This window comes from Mus caroli, unplaced genomic scaffold (assembly GCF_978045245.1).
Source record: "Mus caroli unplaced genomic scaffold, Mus_caroli_1 scaffold_5, whole genome shotgun sequence".
NCBI lineage: Eukaryota > Metazoa > Chordata > Mammalia > Rodentia > Muridae > Mus > Mus caroli.
Window position 1 is genome coordinate 21,190,822 of NW_028227260.1, and position 17,477 is coordinate 21,208,298.

The following is a 17,477-nucleotide window of genomic DNA, read 5'->3' on the forward strand; positions in this document are numbered from 1 at the left end:
TATCCAAACACTTGTATTTTCAATATACTTTCCACCTTAGGAACTACTAAATTAATCCACTTACTCTCTTTACTTCATAGACAACTAAGATCTAGAGAGGATGCATGCTGAGGCAGGACTACCTACCTAACTTGCAACAGAACCAGGATTACAACAAAAGACTCAAGCTTCCAAGCATGGGACATTTTCACTACGTATTCTGGAGTAGAATAAAGGAAAATATCAAAATAAAAAAAATCTCACAAGTCTTTCTCACAATGCCCCAAGACTCCATGCCAACCTGTTTCCAAGATGACTCTTGCACCCCTGAGCTTGGACACATAGTTTCTCTGCCTAAAATACCTTAGTGCCTTCTGTAATGTTCCAGCTATTTCCATAGGCCTGCTTCTTCTTAGACAAACTCCTTGGTGATTCTCCTGTCTTCATTTTTCCTACATTTTCTATCACTTACTTTCATTAATGTATTTATTTGGGGTGGACATCCTTCAGCATGTGTGTAGAGGTTCTATGACAACTTGCAGGAGTTCTTCTCTTTCCACTCACTGAGTCGAAGAGACTCAAATCAGCGATGATTAGGTTTAGTGGCAAGCACCTTTCTTTACTCATCTCCACCCCCACATACACACAGCGTCTTCGGTCTTACAAGACTAAGACAGATCAGATAGGCATAGAATCAAACTGAAAACCCATCATCACCAATTTTCAAAAACCACATATTCTATCATTTTTTTTATTCTTATTTTATGTACATGAGTCTTTTGCTTGCCATGTCTATCTGTCCAAAAATTGTGTTTGTAACAGTTGGAGGCCAAAAGAGGGCAGTAGATGCCCCAAACAGATGGTTGTTGGCCACGATATGGGTTATGGGACTCAAAGCAGGGTTTCTTGAAAGAGTAGACAGTGTTCACTATTGAGCTATTTCTCCAGCCCACTCCAAGTTCTATCTTACTTCTTTGTTTCTAAGGTCTATGCATAAGAAACAAGTGGCATAGAATACTTAGAAAGGCCTACCACCAAGCACCATTAGCTCAACATCTGACTCCTAAAGCAGATGCATGCCCAGAGTACATCTCAGGTAGCAAAGCGATATTAATTATTAATTATGTACTATGCTCTAGGCCCTGTTTCAAACCTATCTATCTCTTACATACTAAACTTTAAATAACATCATGAGACATTATTATAGCAACCTTTTATTTCAAAATAATTATATTTTACAATGAAGCAGAATTTTATGTCATAAAATTCACATAACTTATTCCTTTTATATTATGTTTCCAAACCTCTACAAATACTTCAAGAGAAATTTCTATTTTACTTAGTCACCTTTATCAATGTGAATTTTTTATTATTCTCTCATTTATTACATACCAACTGCAATTTTCCCTCCACCCTTCCCCCCTAGTCTCTTCTAAACCCATCTTTGCTTTCCCTGAGATCCACCTCCCCTCAGAAAAGAGCAGGCCTCCCAGCGACAACAACTAAATACAACATAACAAGCTACAATAAGGCCAGGCACATATTCTCATGTCAAGGCTGAAGGAGGCAACCCAGTAGCAGGGAAAGAATCCCACAAGCAGGAGAAGCAGTCAGAGACAGCCCCGGCTCTCACTGTCAGGAATCCCACAAGAACACCAAACTATACAACCATAATGCCTATGCAGAGGACCTAAGTAAGACCCATGATATCTGTGATCCCACTTTAGTCCCAGGGTCAAGTTGACTATGTGGCCCGTGTTCTTGTGGTGTCCCTGATTGCTCTAGTCCCTCTGATCCTTCCTTCCCCTCCTGTGCAGGACTCCCCAAGCTCCTCCTAATGTTTGGCTGTGGTACTCTGCATCTGTTCTCATCAGCTGCTGGATGAAGTCTCTGATAAAAATTATGCTAGGCTCCTGTCCTAGAACACACTACAGGCAGGAAAAATTGTAGCCCAAAGGTTTTGTGGCTGGGTTGGTATCATTTTTTTCCAAGACAGGGATTTTCTGTGAGCCCTGGGTGTTCTGGAACTTACTTTGTAGACCAGGCTGGCCTCAAACAGAGAAATCCACCTGCCTCTAAAGGCAGTGCACTGAACTCAGCTTATTACAGTAACCCTTGTTTGTTGGACTGTGTTCTGAGATCTCCAATGGAGCACATGAAATAGTTGACAGTCCCAAATTCTCTATATACTATGCCCCCACCTCCCTCTTTCCTTTTCCCTCTGTCTCTCACACCTTTTAAGAATATTTAGTATCACCGTCTGTATATGTGTTTAGGGCATACTATTTGGGTTTAGAAAAACTATAACCTCATCTCTGGAGAAGACTGAGTCTCCCTTTCTCGGTACCTATTAGTTACTTGCTGCTCTTCATCTAAGGCAGGGCCCTGTGAAACTTTACCCATCCACACTGACATGTTGATTGGTGTTGCCATTATTCAGGTCCTGTTTACAAAACCACATTGTTGAGGTCTCACAAGTGCAACTTCTCTGTCATGTTGAGAAAGATACTCTAATAGCAGGTATCCTGGTCATCTGGATCTTACCATCTTTCTGCCCCCTTTTCCATCGTGCTCCCTGAGCCTTAGCTGTAAAGGTTGTACTGCAGATGATCCAACTGGGGTTGGAAACCCACAGACACCTACTTTCTGCCAATCAAAATCATAATGAGAAGTGAGTTAGCTCCCACTAGGATAACTGTAATCTGAAAAATGAGTGTTGGCAAGAAAGTAGACAAACTGGAATCCCCAAGCTGGGCGTTGTAGCACATACTTGTAATACTAGTACTCAAGAGTAGGAGAATCATGAGTTCAAGGCCAACCTAGACTATGTAATAAGACAAAACAGAAGTCAACCATAAACACCTATATTCTAGGCATGTAGGGGTAAGATGCAGGATAATCTGGAGTTAAAGGACATCCTCAGCTACATACTAAGTTTGACGCCAGCCTGGGCTACGTGATACCTTATCTCAAAAGAAATTAAAATTAATCAGAAGAAACAAACAATAGCAACAGACAGACAGACAAGAAATGTAAGCTGGTGCAGCCACTATGAAAAAGAGTCTAAGAGGTCCTCAAATGACTAAACAATTACCTCATGATCTAGTAAATTTATTGCAAGACATAACTCAAAAGAATTAAAATAGGGCCTTGAAAGATGCTCAGGTTCCCTTCTCTGAGAAGATGAGGGAATAATGGTGGGGCAGGGTTGTAAGAGCAGGACTGGGAGGAGAGGAGGAAGGGGGCTGGGAATGGGATGTAAAGTGAATAAAAATAAATTATGAAAAAAGATTGGAAAATCTATGACTGTATCAGAAAGATACATGAATAGCCATAACAGAATTATGCAAAATAGTCATAAACAAAGAACACCTTAAGTGTCCAACAATGAATAAATAATAAAAATGTGGTATGGTGGTATAAAACTATACAAGGGACTATCATTCAGCCACAAAATGGAATAAAGTGTGGATGCTACAATGTAAAGGGATCTTTAAAACATGCTAAGGCAAGTGTGGCAGTACACATCTGCAATTCTAGTGTCAGGAAGATGTAGCAGGGTCATGAGCTTGAGGTGAGCCTGGGCAAGGTATTGAGATGCTGTCTCCAAATATCAAAACAACAACCCCCACAAGAAGGAATAAAACATTGTGCAAGGGAAACAAGTCAGACACAAAAGCCAAATAGTATATGAAATTCCCTGAATAGATAAACGTATTGAGCTGGAAAAAAATAAAAAGATTGACTGGAACTGGTGAAAAGGGTTAACAGTGGCTGCAAATGGGTGCTGGGTTTCCTTTAGAGGTTATAAAAGTGATCTAGAATTAAACAATAATAATAGTTACATAACTGTGAATGTACCAACCACACACTTCAAAATGGCAAATTTTATGATCTATGAAATTTTATTTTTTAAAGTAGAGCCTGGATTCAAATTTAGCTGTATTCACAGAGCTCCTTAAACCTCACTTCAAGAAATTCTTTTACCTGGCCCTGGTGGCATAGATCTGTAATACCATTTAGATAGGAGCTGAGGCAGGAGGATCACAAGTTCAAGACCTCCTTGGGCTATAGAGCAAGTTAGTGGTTAACATGGACAGCATAATAAGACCATCAAAAATCAGCACTATGGCAAGGGCTTGGGCTAGAATTTATGGTACTTGCCTTCCACAGGGGAGAATATTTTTCCAGCTAGGTATGGAGGGCTCTAGTCTGTAATTTAGCATGTGGACATAAGGACAATAGCATCGCAAATTTGAGGGCAGCAAAGACCACAGAGCTACATCCAGAAGACAGATTAGTATGATGGTGGCTAATTTCTCATTATGGAAAAAAAACCCTTTATTTATACATATGAGTGTCTTGTCTACATGCATGCCTGTGTACCATGTGCAAGGACTCAACACAGATAACAGAAGAGAGGTTGGATCCTCTGAGTCTGCATGGTTGTGAGCTGACATGGGCATGCTGGGAATCAAACCCAGGTCATTAGCAATTTAATTATCAATATTAAATCAAACATGTCTCATCTACTAACACTCCATTTTTATATTTTATTTTACTTGTGAAAAAATCACACTTTTCCATCTTAGCAATTTTCAAATATATCATTTAGATGTGTTAATGATAATCACATTGTTGTACAAAAGATATCCACAACATTTTATCATGAAAACTAAAACTCCAGAGCCAAACAACTCCCCCTTTCTCCCTTCAGCTTTATTTTCTGGTTCTATTCATTTGCCAACTTTACATACCATACATAAATGGAATTTTACAGTGACTAGCCTATTTCTCTTAGCATGATGTCCTCTAAGCTTATCCATGTTATAGCATACGATGGGATTTCTTTCCTTTTTTAACTTGGAGAACATTCCCACTGCAAACATACACTGCATTTATTTAACTATTCAGCCATTGATGAGAGACTTCTGGATAGTTTCAATCTCTTTGCTACCATTAATAATGCTGCTTTGGTCATAGGTATAAAAATATTTGAGCTCTTGCTTTCAATTTTTAAGATGTATGCCAGGAAGTAGATTAAGGTCGCTTCATTTTTAATTTCTGAGGAATCTCCACAGTGTTTTCCATAGTGGTCATATTATTTGACAATCTTACCAATACTGCACTGAAGTTCCAATTTTCTACTTACTTGAACACTTATTTCCATCTGGAAAATACAAATCAAAACTATATGAAGAATCCGTATCACCCCAGTTAGAATAATTATCATTAAGAAAATAAACAAGAAATGTTGGTGAGGATATGAGAAAAAAGGAACCTTTATACAGAGTAAGTAGGCATGTAAATTAGTGCAGGCACTTTGGATAACAGTATAGAGGACCTTAAAAAAACTAAAAATTGGACTATTATAGGATTCAGCTATATCAGAAGTAATAAAAGTTGCCAGAGCTGAAATATGGGCAGAGCCATTTTTTTCCTAGCATTGTTGGTAACTGGCAAGTTATGGAATTAGCCAAGATGACCATCAATGAAAGAATGGGTAAAGAAATACCCATTGATGCATGCACACACACACACACACACACACACACACACACACAAGCAGTGGAGAATTATCCACCCATAAAGAACAAAACCATGTCATTTGTAGAAATTGGGTGAAAATAGAATCATATCAAATGAAATAGGCCACATTAAGAAAAACACAAAGGCATAAAAGTAGAAGAGGGATTATTTGGGGGATAGAAAAGGGGACAGTGGAAAGAAAAGTGGGGACAGAGAAAACAGAGGGAGTGTGGAGATGATAAAAGTATATATATGTGTGTATATATATATGTATATATATGTATATGTGTATATATATATATATACACACACACAGATGTACATATAGAAATTACATAATGACAATGTTTTACACACACACACACACACACACACACACACACACACACACACTGTACTTGCTAGTATGGGCCTATAATCCTAACTATTGTAGAGGCTAAAGCTTGAGGTTGTTAAAAGTTCTCCTTAGGCTATAGTATAAGTTCAAAGCCAGCCTGGACAACTTTGCAAGTATTCTCAAAAATAAAACAAAACAAAACAGCTGGGCATGGTGGTGCACGCCTTTAATCCCAGCACTTGAGAGGCAGAGGCAGGCGGATTTCTGAGTTCGAGGCCAGCCTGGTCTACAAAGTGAGTTCCAGGACAGCCAGGGCTATACAGAGAAACCCTGTCTGGAAAAACAAAAAAAAAAAAAATAAAATAAAATAAAATAACAAAACAAAGCTGGGCATGGTGGTGCACTTTAGTCCTGGTGCTCAGCTGGCACAGACAGGTGGCCCTCTGTGAATTCAAGGCAAGTTTGAGCTATATACTAAGTTCTAGGCCAGCCAGGGATACACAGTGAGACTATGTCTCAATACACAAACAAATAATAAATCAAAAGTAAGAGGTAGGCTGGGGAACTAGGCCTGGCAACTCATAGCTGTACTCCCAGCACTCGGGAGGCTGAGAAAGGTGGATTGCTATGACTGCTGAGTAAATTCCCAACCAGCTTGCTGCACAGAGTGGGATGCTATATCAAATAAAGAAAGGGAGGGAGGGAGGGAGGGAGGGAGGGAGGGAGGGAGGGAGGGAGGGAGGGTGCACAGAGTAGGATGCTATATCAAATAAAGAAAGGGAGGGAGGGAGGGAGGGAGGGAGGGAGGGAGGGAGGGAGGGAGGGAGGGAGGGGAGAGAAAGACAAGAAGGAAAGGAGGGAAGAAAGAAGAAAGGAAGGATGAAAGAAAAGGGCTGAGCGGGCACCTACATGGTACAGCATTTGCCTATCATGTGAAGAACCCTAGGTCCCACCCTAGTATAACAGAAATAAGTAAATAGATAAAGTGTAAGGCCAAATGAGAATACAGGAGAAAGCCAAACAATATAGGAGGGGGTCAATGAAAAGTAACTTCTCCTCATCTCCTGGACCTATCTATCCCCTGAAGAGGTCAGTGCAGCTGGCTGGGACTTTGTTTTGAACAGGAACCCCAAGGTAATACTTACAATGTAGCAAACAAACAAATAGCAAAACAACATCAACAAACAAACAAACAAGGGATGAGGTTCAGCAACATGGCTCAGCAGGTACAGGTGCTTGCTCTGCAAACCTGGTAAGCTGAGATCCATCTCTGGAACCCACAAAGAGGTGGAAGGAGACGATCATCTCCAAAAAGCTGTCCTCTAACATCCACACTTGCACCATTGCATGTGTGCCCACAAGCATGTGTACGTACACACACACCAAACACACACACACACACACAAATAATAGCATACATTAGAAACAATAGACAATAAGGCATCACCCTGTCACTTCTGTCCATGTCTGTGCCTCATGGTCTTGCCCCACTTCCCCCTTTCTCTCAGGCCCAAAACAATGGAGATCACATAGCAGCAACATTACTACCTGAGAGGCTCCCTCAGCCTTGGAAATAAATGGATGGAGAAAACCTATGAGAATTTCAAGTTCAATCCAAGATTAAATCCCTCTTAAAAACCATCAGAAATACAACAGCTCCTAAAGAGGCTAGACAAATGACTGATATTCTCCTAAGGCATCCTCCGGTATTTACAGTTGACGAATCCTCTCCAGCTCTTCCATCAGACGTTCAGATATACAGCTGCAAATAATCTAGCATCAGGGCAAGGAGAAGTACTGTTGAACTGACCATGAATTTACCAGATGACGTTGGCCTGGAGGTTTGAAGTTCCTTTTTCATTCATTCATTTAGTTCTTAAAACATGGGCCTGGGAGAAGCTGTGCTTTATGTGTTTTGGAACTTTTGTGAAATTTATAAAAATGAGCAATAGCACTATTCAGTCATCATTAAATGAATATTAGTTTACTGTATGGAAGACCAGAACATTGTCAGCTAGAGCTGTAACAGGCCCTGAGAGCTTGGCACAACTTACACCATTTCAGAAGCACCATTCTGATCTTACAATCTAGCACAAAGACCCTATCACCTGCCAAAATGGGAACACAGACCTAGTCTATAGTTCTAGGATCCAGGAGGTCCCTAAATGTACTAACCTTGCTTTTTGGCTTCTGTAGTTTTGCTTCTTGCTACTGTTCTTGCTAACCAAAGTGTGTCAATCAGGATGTGGGTTTGTTGTTGTTGTTGTTTTGTTTGTGTGTGAGTAAAAGACAAGAATCTGTGAAGTCAGAGCTGCATGATTTGGACAAATTCCCCATGCAGCCACAGGCCAGAAATACAGACGTTCTATTTGGAGAGTGTCTGAGTGTGTGTGTGTGTGTGCGCGCGCACACGCGCGCGCGTGCATACTCTATAATTACTTCACAACAGAGTTACATCTCCATTTATACTTGTAAATGATCATAATGTTCAAAATGTTTGCAGATGTAATGATTCATACTAACAGAATATTGATCTGGTCCTAAAATCCCTCATTGAGATTACAGATACGGCTTCAAGCATCTGCAATCCCTCACCTGGAAAGAATTCTACTGCTAAATCTAACATGCAAAGAAACTAGGATGCCAACCTGCCCTTTGGAATGATCAAGACCCTCTCTTGAGATTTCAGCTGCTACATTTAGGAGGTGAGGCCCAGCATGGTTGTTACTGTCTTTAATCCCAGCACCCAGAAAGTTGAAACAGGAAGATCTTTGTGAGTTCAAGGACAGACTGGTCTACACAGTGAGTTCCAGGGTGCCAGGGCTACACAATGAGATTCCATGACTGAACAAACTAACAAATGAATAAGAGAAAGAAGAGGAAAGGAAGAACAGGAAGGAATGGGGGAGAGAAAAAGATGAAAACACACTAATATTATGTCACATATGCTTCCTTAGATGTTAGCAATGATGGTTGATCCAGATGAGGACTGGGCAATTCATAAATAAGATGCCAACTATGATAACAACACAGTCGTCAGTAAGAGTGCTTTAGACTGAATGTATGTTTTGTGGGTTTGGTAGACAAGTCGTTCTGCCCATGACCAAGGAACACACCATGAAAATGTTTCAAAGCAGTGACAAAATACTGGCCTTACCTGCTATCACTGTCAATGAGAAGGCATTCTAAGATAGTAGATTCTGTTTTGTGTTGGGAATGAAGGTATATTCTTTTAAAGGTGTTTTTGTTTTGCCTTTCCTCCAGGATCCTTATCCATTCAAGAGTAAGAGAAGTAGCACACAATGCTATGGGGCAGATGGCTACAGATATTGTATGATGTTTCCAAAAGGAACTTCAAAAGTGTCTGAATTTCTTTATAACCCATGGGAAGGCCAAGAAACTAACAGGTATGAGCCTGATGCTCTCATTAACTTCACTAAAGACTCTCAAGTGACTACTTACTCTAAACTTTGATAATCTATTGAAATGTGTATTCTATTATTATACTTAAACTTCAAGAGCTTGAGTCAACAATCAAGTAGTGCATCTGGAATAGATCTGCATTTGGTGGATACAGCATCGAACCAAAATCTCTGCTCTTAGAGAGCTGATATTGTTGAGACTGATATTTAGGTGGGACTCGGGACTTCCCAATTGAAGACATATTTAAGCTGGGCACAATAGCATGTGCTCCTAAGTGCAGCACTCAGGAGGCTAAGGAACAAGCTCAAGGTCAGCCTGGGCTATATAGTGAAAGGGTCATCTGTTTATCCTTCTAATCCTGTTGAAATGACAGTTATGTCATTAATCCCCCGTCCTTCCCTTAAACAGGGGCAAATGAAGCTTGAAACTTTTTATTAACTTGGCCCAAATCACATAGCTAGTTACAGGGCAGAACTTGAATTCTTATTTTAAGACTATTTTCTTTCATACCAAGTATATTATCTCTCTAATATAAGTAACTGGGAAACATCCATTTTTTATCAATATAATAAAAATCAGGCAATAAAGTATAACTAGGCTGTGAGCCTGTCTGTGGCATAATTATTACAGTCATTTGTATCTTCAGACAGGACTATGAAAACAGTATAATAAATTATTTAAAGTAACACCAAAGAAAATACAATTTTCTGACCTTGTTGTATACCACTTTCTCCAATATTAAAACCTTCCATCTTAGAGGAAAGACTTAAGACACAGAATGGGAAAGGGGAGTTGAAATAAGATATTCTAAGGCACTGGTCCTCAACCTGTAGGTCAAGACCCCTTTGGGGGCCGAACAACCCTTTCATAGGGGACACATATCGGACGTCCTGCATATTAGATATTAGATATTTACCTGATGATTCATAACAGTAGCAAAATTACAGTTATGAAGTACAACAAAAACAATTTTATGGTATTAAAGGATCACAGCATTAGGAAGGCTGAGAACCACTGGTCTAAGGGTTCTTGAACTAGGGGCTATAAATGCTTACGGAAGACACCTAGCTAACATGAATGAATAAATTGAGTAAAAAAAAGTCAATTTCCAGAAATATCATTTGCAAATTGTGTTTTCTGGGTGTTAAAAATACATAGAGCAACAAACATACTGGGGTTTACAGGTTAAACTGGGGTTCATGGGTTAAACACTTGAGTTTTAAAACAGACAAGTGAGGATGGAGACGACTGCTCAGTGGTTTTAGGGACCTGATGGTATTGTAGAGGACTTGGGTTTGATTGTCAGCACCCACATGGTAGCTTATAGCTTTCCATAACTTCAGTTCCAAGAGATCCAATGACCTCTTCTGGCCTACTTCAACAGAAGGTACACATGTAGCATACATACATGCAGATAAAACATACATACACATAAATCAAAAGTGAAAATTTGTTAAAAATAAAAGACAACTGGAGCTGGAGAGATGGCTTGATTGCTAACATGCTTGCTGCTCAGTCTTGAGGAGCAGAGTTCAAATCTCTGCACCCATGTCAGTGGCTCACAAACACCTGTAACTCCAGCTGCTAGGGTTCAATGCCTTCTTTTGCCTTCCATAGGCACCTGCACACTCATACACACACACACACACACACACACACACACACACACACACACACACACACACACAAAGCTATAATAATGTTTAAAAAACAGACAATTGCCAGGCTTGGTGGTGCATGTATTTAATCTGAGCATTCAGGAAACAGGCAGGTGGATCTATGAGTTCAAGGCCAGCCTGGTCTACAGTTACACTTTGCCTCAGAAAAAAAACCAAAAAAACAAAAACAAAAATCTAGAAAAGCTGATGTAGTGGCACACATTTTTAATCCCAGCATTTGGGAGGCAGAGGCAAGCTGATGGATCTCTGGGAGTTTGAAGCTAGCCTAGTCTACAGAGTGAGTTCTAGGAGAGACAGAGCTACATAGCGAGACCCCGAGACCCTGTCTCAAAAACAAACAAACAAAACCCAACAACAAAAACCTCAGACAATTTCAACTGTTACATTTTAAAAAACAAAAAACAAAAGACACTCTCCTTAGAATGAGAAGCCTGATGCTCTTAACTGCGAAGGTCTTCAGGTCTTAATGTTTTTTATATTATAACGTGAGGTACACCGGCTAGAAATGGCTCAACAGTTAAGACCACTGGCTGCTCTTTTAGAGGACCTAGGTTTGAGTCCTAGTTCTCTACAGATAGCTCACAACCATCAGTTAACTCCAGTCCCATGGGAGCAGGTGTTTGTTTCTGCCTGCTCCTGTCTCCTTAGTGCCAGGATTGAAGATATGCACCACCACACTTGACAGGTTTTTCCAACACACAAAATTCAGGTATTATTTCAGGTACTTCTAGATTTAACTGACAGGCTTCAATTTTCTTGCTTTCTTTCCTTCCCCCTTTCCTTTCTTTATTTATTTTATTAGATATTTTCTTCATTTACATTTCAAATGCTATCCTGAAAGTCACCTATACCCTCCCCCTGCCCTGCTCCCCAACCCACCTACTCCCACTTCCTGGCCCTGGCATTCCCCTGTATTGGGGCATATGATCTTCGCAAGACCAAGGTCCTCTTCTCCCATTGATGGCCGCCTAAGCCATCCTCTGCTACATATGCAACTAGAGACACAGTTCTGGGGGCGGCGGGGGGGGGGTAGTAGTTAGTTGATATTGTTGATCCTCATGACACGGGCTTTTCCTATATAGCCCTGAATGATTCTGCCCTTGCTGTTTAGCCCAGGCTACCCTCAAATTGCCAACAATCCTCCTGCCTTTGTCCACCAATGCTGAGATTACAAGCACTTGCCACCACAGCAGAGTTTACATTGAAATTCTTTATTGTTCTTTTTCTGTTTTCTTTTCGAGATAGGGTTTTCTCTGTGTAGCTTTGGCTGTCATGGAATTCACTGTTGACCAGGCTGGCCTCAAACTCACAGAGATTGCCTGCCTCTCCAGAGTGCTCACCTGATACATCAAGATTCTTAACATATTGGTTGTATCTAAATACAACAGTATCATGAATCTTCATCAGCTGGTTACATGGCTGAAATGTATCTCCCCTCCCCTTTCTTTTCTGACTTAGTAAGTCTGGTTCCAGCCACACTCTCGAGATTCTTGGTAGGACTCAGTGCTTTACAAGTTATTGGGTAGATGGTCTTCACTAGCTGCTGGGTCAGAAGTCGCCCTCAGTCTCAGAGTCTGAAATTTTGCCTAACAAGATTCCAGATGGTGCACTGCTGTAGGTCTGGACCACACTGCAGGATACACTTGCTAAAATGAAACTAAATGTACATCTGTGTGGGTAGTATTTATTATCTTCTGTGGTTGCTTTGTAAAGCTTCACAAAGAACTGAACATCTGGGCACTATTTGTCCCATAAATGTTTAACCACCATCTTTAACATATACGAAACAACAGTAGTTTTCTATCTTCACAAATACTTGTTTATGGTATAATTGTACTCAACAGAAATTATTTAACAAAACCACTGCTTACTGGAGGCCCCTAGGTATTTTCCCTTAATAAATTATTGCTTTCTGGGGATGCATCACTTAATCCTGTCTGTATTAAAACACAGATTATTTGAATTCCAAGCCAGTTTTCAAAGTGCTTTGCAGCACTGGCTGTCCCTCCTACAGTGGTTTATTTTTAAATGGTTTCTTAAATTGTAGTCTTTCAGCAGCCCCATTTAATTTGCATACATGGGAAAATTGATCAGTTTCACACACAAAACATCAGTTTTCTTATTTAAGTATATGATCTTCTCTTTGTGCTTTACTGAGCTTTACGTTTTGTGCTTTTTGGCTTATTGAGACAGAGTCTCATGCCAGGTTGGCCTCATATTCACAGCAATCCTCTTTTTCAGTGTCCAAAGTGGTGGGAGTGCAGATGTAAGCTACCATGCCCAGTTCTACTTATTTAATTTTGTAATTCTGAAGAAAGAACTAAAGACTTTGCCAAAGCTAACAAATACTATACCATGGAGATATATCAACATATCTTAAGTATGTGACTCTTCTTGCATAATTTTTTTAACTTTACATTGATATGAGTATACTATTTCAAGTCATCATCAACACTATTATTTTAAACGTATAAACACAAAAACTAATAATGGAATTATCCATTTCCATATGACAAATTAACCCCAAAACTCATTGACTTCAAATTACATTTATTATTTCAATAGCATCTGCATTGTCAAGCTACAATCAAGTCATCAAGGCTTAATGGGAACTATCCACTTCTAAGACCATACCCAAAGTGTTGGCAGGATCCAGCTTCTTGCAGACTGTTGGGTTGAAGGCTGCTGTTCCTCACTTGGTGATGTTGCAGGCTGCCCCATGTTTGTTATCATGTGAGCCTCACCACAGGGTACACGTGCTCACATGGCAGCTTGCTTCATCAGAGTAATCAAACAATGAAGGGAGGAGGCAGGAAAGAAGGGGAAGAAGATGGGGGCCGTAGCATTTTATAATCAAATTTTATTATGGCTTGGAAACATTTCATGGCTTTGTTGTAGTCTGCTCATTAGAAACAAGTAACTAGATCCAGCCAACATCAGAGGTGGGAAGAGATACATAGTTATAAAGTTATAAGTATCAGAAGGTGATCACTGAGAGTCAACAGACAATTTCATTAATGATGAGTACCAAGCCCTTTGTATCACTATACCAAGAAGACACCATGGAGTGATAGAGATGCAAATAAATAAATGCCTTATGGATGGTCCAAAGGATATTGCTTCAACCTATGGGTCACAACCCCTTTGAGGGTCACATATCAGATATTTGCATTATGAGTCATAACAGTATCAAAATTACCATTATGAAGTAGAAAGAAATAATTTTATGGTTGGGGGCCACCACACTGTGAGGACCTGTAGTAAAGGGTAACAGCATTAGGAAGGTTGAGAACCATTGTGCTAGAAGATCTAATATGTTGACAATAGTTGGAATGTCTAACTTTTTTGGGCAATGTTTCATAATTGTTAGATGTTGATGACAAACTCCAATTTCTTGAAAAACTAATATGTTCATATAAATGACGATACAAAATCAGAATCATTCAAGCAGATTCCTTACTATTTAGTCCAAACACATTACTTGACTTCAAATCGTAAGGAATACTTAATCTGATCAGAGAAAACAATATTCCTTCTCCCCACCTCCCATAAAAAAGTAAGATATGATAATGGTAATTTTGCTACTGATATGAATCATAGTATACATATGATGATAGCCAAACAAAGGTGTGGATAATGTAAAACTCTATGCACAGGTGACCTACGGGCTAACAGTTAGCAAGTTTTGACTTAGCCTTTGTAAAAGGTTTTAGGTATCTGGTATGCTTATCTTGGTTCTGTCACTTCTGCTGACCATGGCCTTAGGCTTATGACAAGTGCCAGGAAAAAAAAGTGTCCTTAGGAATCGTACTGTTTAGGGATTTTGTTTTTGTTTGTATTATCAACTAGACCCCAATGAATATTGGTGGAATTAATGAATTCCACTGTTCACATTATTTAGCACAAGTTTTCTGGCACAAAGTAGGTACTCAAAAATGCTAACTGAACTGAAAAAAATTATAATCCTAGTAAGAAAAAATAGAATATGATGCTAGAGAATGAATAGTGACATATCATGAAAACCCTGCATACCAAGCCACACTGAAATTAAAGCCTACAGTGAGGTGATTGTGAGATGGCTCAGCAGGAAAAATTACTTCCCATACAAGTCTGGTAGCCTCAGTTTGATTCCTGGATCCCATGGTGGAAGGACAGAACCAATTCCCAAGAGTTGTCCTCTGAACATGAATACCCCACCATACAGACACAATTAATAACTTGTAATCACCATCATCCAGGCACATGGTGCACATCTTTAATCCCAGCATTCAGTAGGCAGAGGCAAGTGGATCTTTGTGAACTCAAGGCCAGCCTGGTCTACAGAGTTCTAGGACAGCCAAGGCTCCATAGTAAGAACCTGTCTCAAAAAAAAAATCCTAATCATAATAAAATCCAAGTATGAGGTGATATATGTTCCATCAACTTGGCACACAAGTTATTTTGCTTAAAGTAACAAATGGTTTTTATATGTACCTTATAACGATCTAGTACTTTATTTTATTAAATTGTTGAACACTCAAAAGTCTGTGGTATGGTTTTTATTGCTATCCTCATCTTCCAGACATGGCTAGTAGAAAAAAGAACAAATTGTGTGGTTCAAAAATCAATGCTGCTAGACATTATTTTATATAAACTAAATATAAGAAAAAGTATTGTAAAGTAAAATGAAGTCATAAAATTTAACTATACTTTTGAGATAAAGACTTTGATGTCAAGTAGAAGGTCCACATCTTAGCCCATTTGTGTTATAGCAGTCCAATGAGGCCAATAACTATGTCAAGACTATTTTTATCTTATCTGTAAACATGGGGATTCTGCGGACTAAATCATCTAAATGTATGGTACCCAGCCCATAGAGTAGCTCTTACTATTTTAGCAAGTAGGACTCAATACATTGCTATATACAGCTAACAAAACTTCAGTTGTCACAAACAAGAATTTGGTAATACAATTTGGAGTCTGAGTTCATTAACCTAGAATCAACACATAACACCAGTTCTAAATTCTTGTTATATAGTATGTTAAGTTCTAAAACAAATTCCTGCTCTTAGAACCAATTTAAAAAGATAATTCGGCACTCAGGAGGCAGAGGCAGGCAGATCTCTGTGAGTTCAGGGCCACCGTGGCCTACATAGTCACTTCCAGGTCAGCCAGGGCTACAAAAAGAGACCTTGTCTCAAAAAAAGAGATAACTATAATTTGACACATAAATACTAGAAAAATAAGAGAGAAGAAAGAGAGGATTCAGGTACTATATGAGAAGGTATCATTCACCTTAGCTGGATGTGAGAGTTCATAAGGACTTTTTTAGATAATATTTTTTATTTATAAATATGGCTGTTTTGTCTGCATATATATGTATGACAGGTATGTGCCTGGTGCTCTTCAGATGCTAAGGTCCTAGTACCCGATTGGTTCTTGATCCATCTGTAAAGATGCTGGAGGCCAACTAGCTGTGCAAAATAGATAGGACTTCTGGTTCCTGCAGGCAAATAAGCAGACATAGTGGGGGAGAAGGATTTTCACAGTGCTTCGGAGGGAGAAAAGGTGACCAGCCATGTGAAATCTCGGGTGGCCGTTTCCCCAGGCCTGAGGTTAGAAATGCAACTAAAGCTGAGGGCCATTTTGGGTTGCCGAACAAGGAGAAGGTAACTGAGCCACTAAAACTGAGAGCAGATTTAGGTGCTGAACTAAGAGTATTGGGAAGGGCACGTTAGCCATGGGAGATTAGAAGCTCCAGAAATTGAGCCATAAGGCAGGTTGAAAATTAGGTTAGTGTGATTGTGTGTGCGTGTGTGTGCGCGTGCGCACACACACACACACACACACACACACACACACACGCTTCATCTGCAGATCTGAGGGAACCTGGGAGGGGCTTGTAGCACAGTCCACCTGGAGTGTGGTAGCAAAAACTACATGCTACAGAAGAGTGCAGTAGAACCCCTGAAATTGGAGTTACAAGAGGTTGTGTCCTTTGGAGGAGCAGCCAAATTGCTGAGCAACCTCTCTAGCACTTGATATTGACAACTGCCAAGCAAGAAGAATTTTTTTATGCTATAGTTAGAACTCAGAAATGTGCAGAGCTGAGACCATGCATGAAGGGACATGCCTATAATCCTAGCAATCAGGATGTTGTGGCAGGAGAATCACAAGTTTGAGACCAGCCTAGCTACTAGTGACTGTCTACTAGTTGCTGGGTTACTAGTCATTTTTTTCCAAAGAAATTCTGGCAGAAAAAGACAGACTAGACACTGTTTCCATGTGACACTCTAAATGAGAATTGGGGTAACAAAGGATAGACTATCTCAATGACATAAAGATTGGAGGACTATCATAAATCACACAAAAGAGATGGTAAGAGCCCTGGAAACAGAGAGTCTAAGAAATGGGAAGTAGTATATAGGACATGACTCAAGCTCTACGTCCAAAGCCAAGGAGAGGAATTCGAAGCCTCACCCAAGGGTGAGCCAGGTATCCAAGGAGAAAAAGAAACTAGCAATCTAGCTATAAGAGCCACTATGTTGTTG

At 39.8% G+C, this 17,477-nt stretch overlaps 1 protein-coding gene across 1 annotated transcript in view; it reads right to left on the minus strand.

Moving 5' to 3' along the window:
* The window catches only part of Fam120c (family with sequence similarity 120 member C), a 123,963-nt gene that overhangs the window by 92,300 nt on the left and 14,186 nt on the right, over window positions 1-17,477 (minus strand). The gene's annotated exons all lie outside the window — the stretch shown is intronic.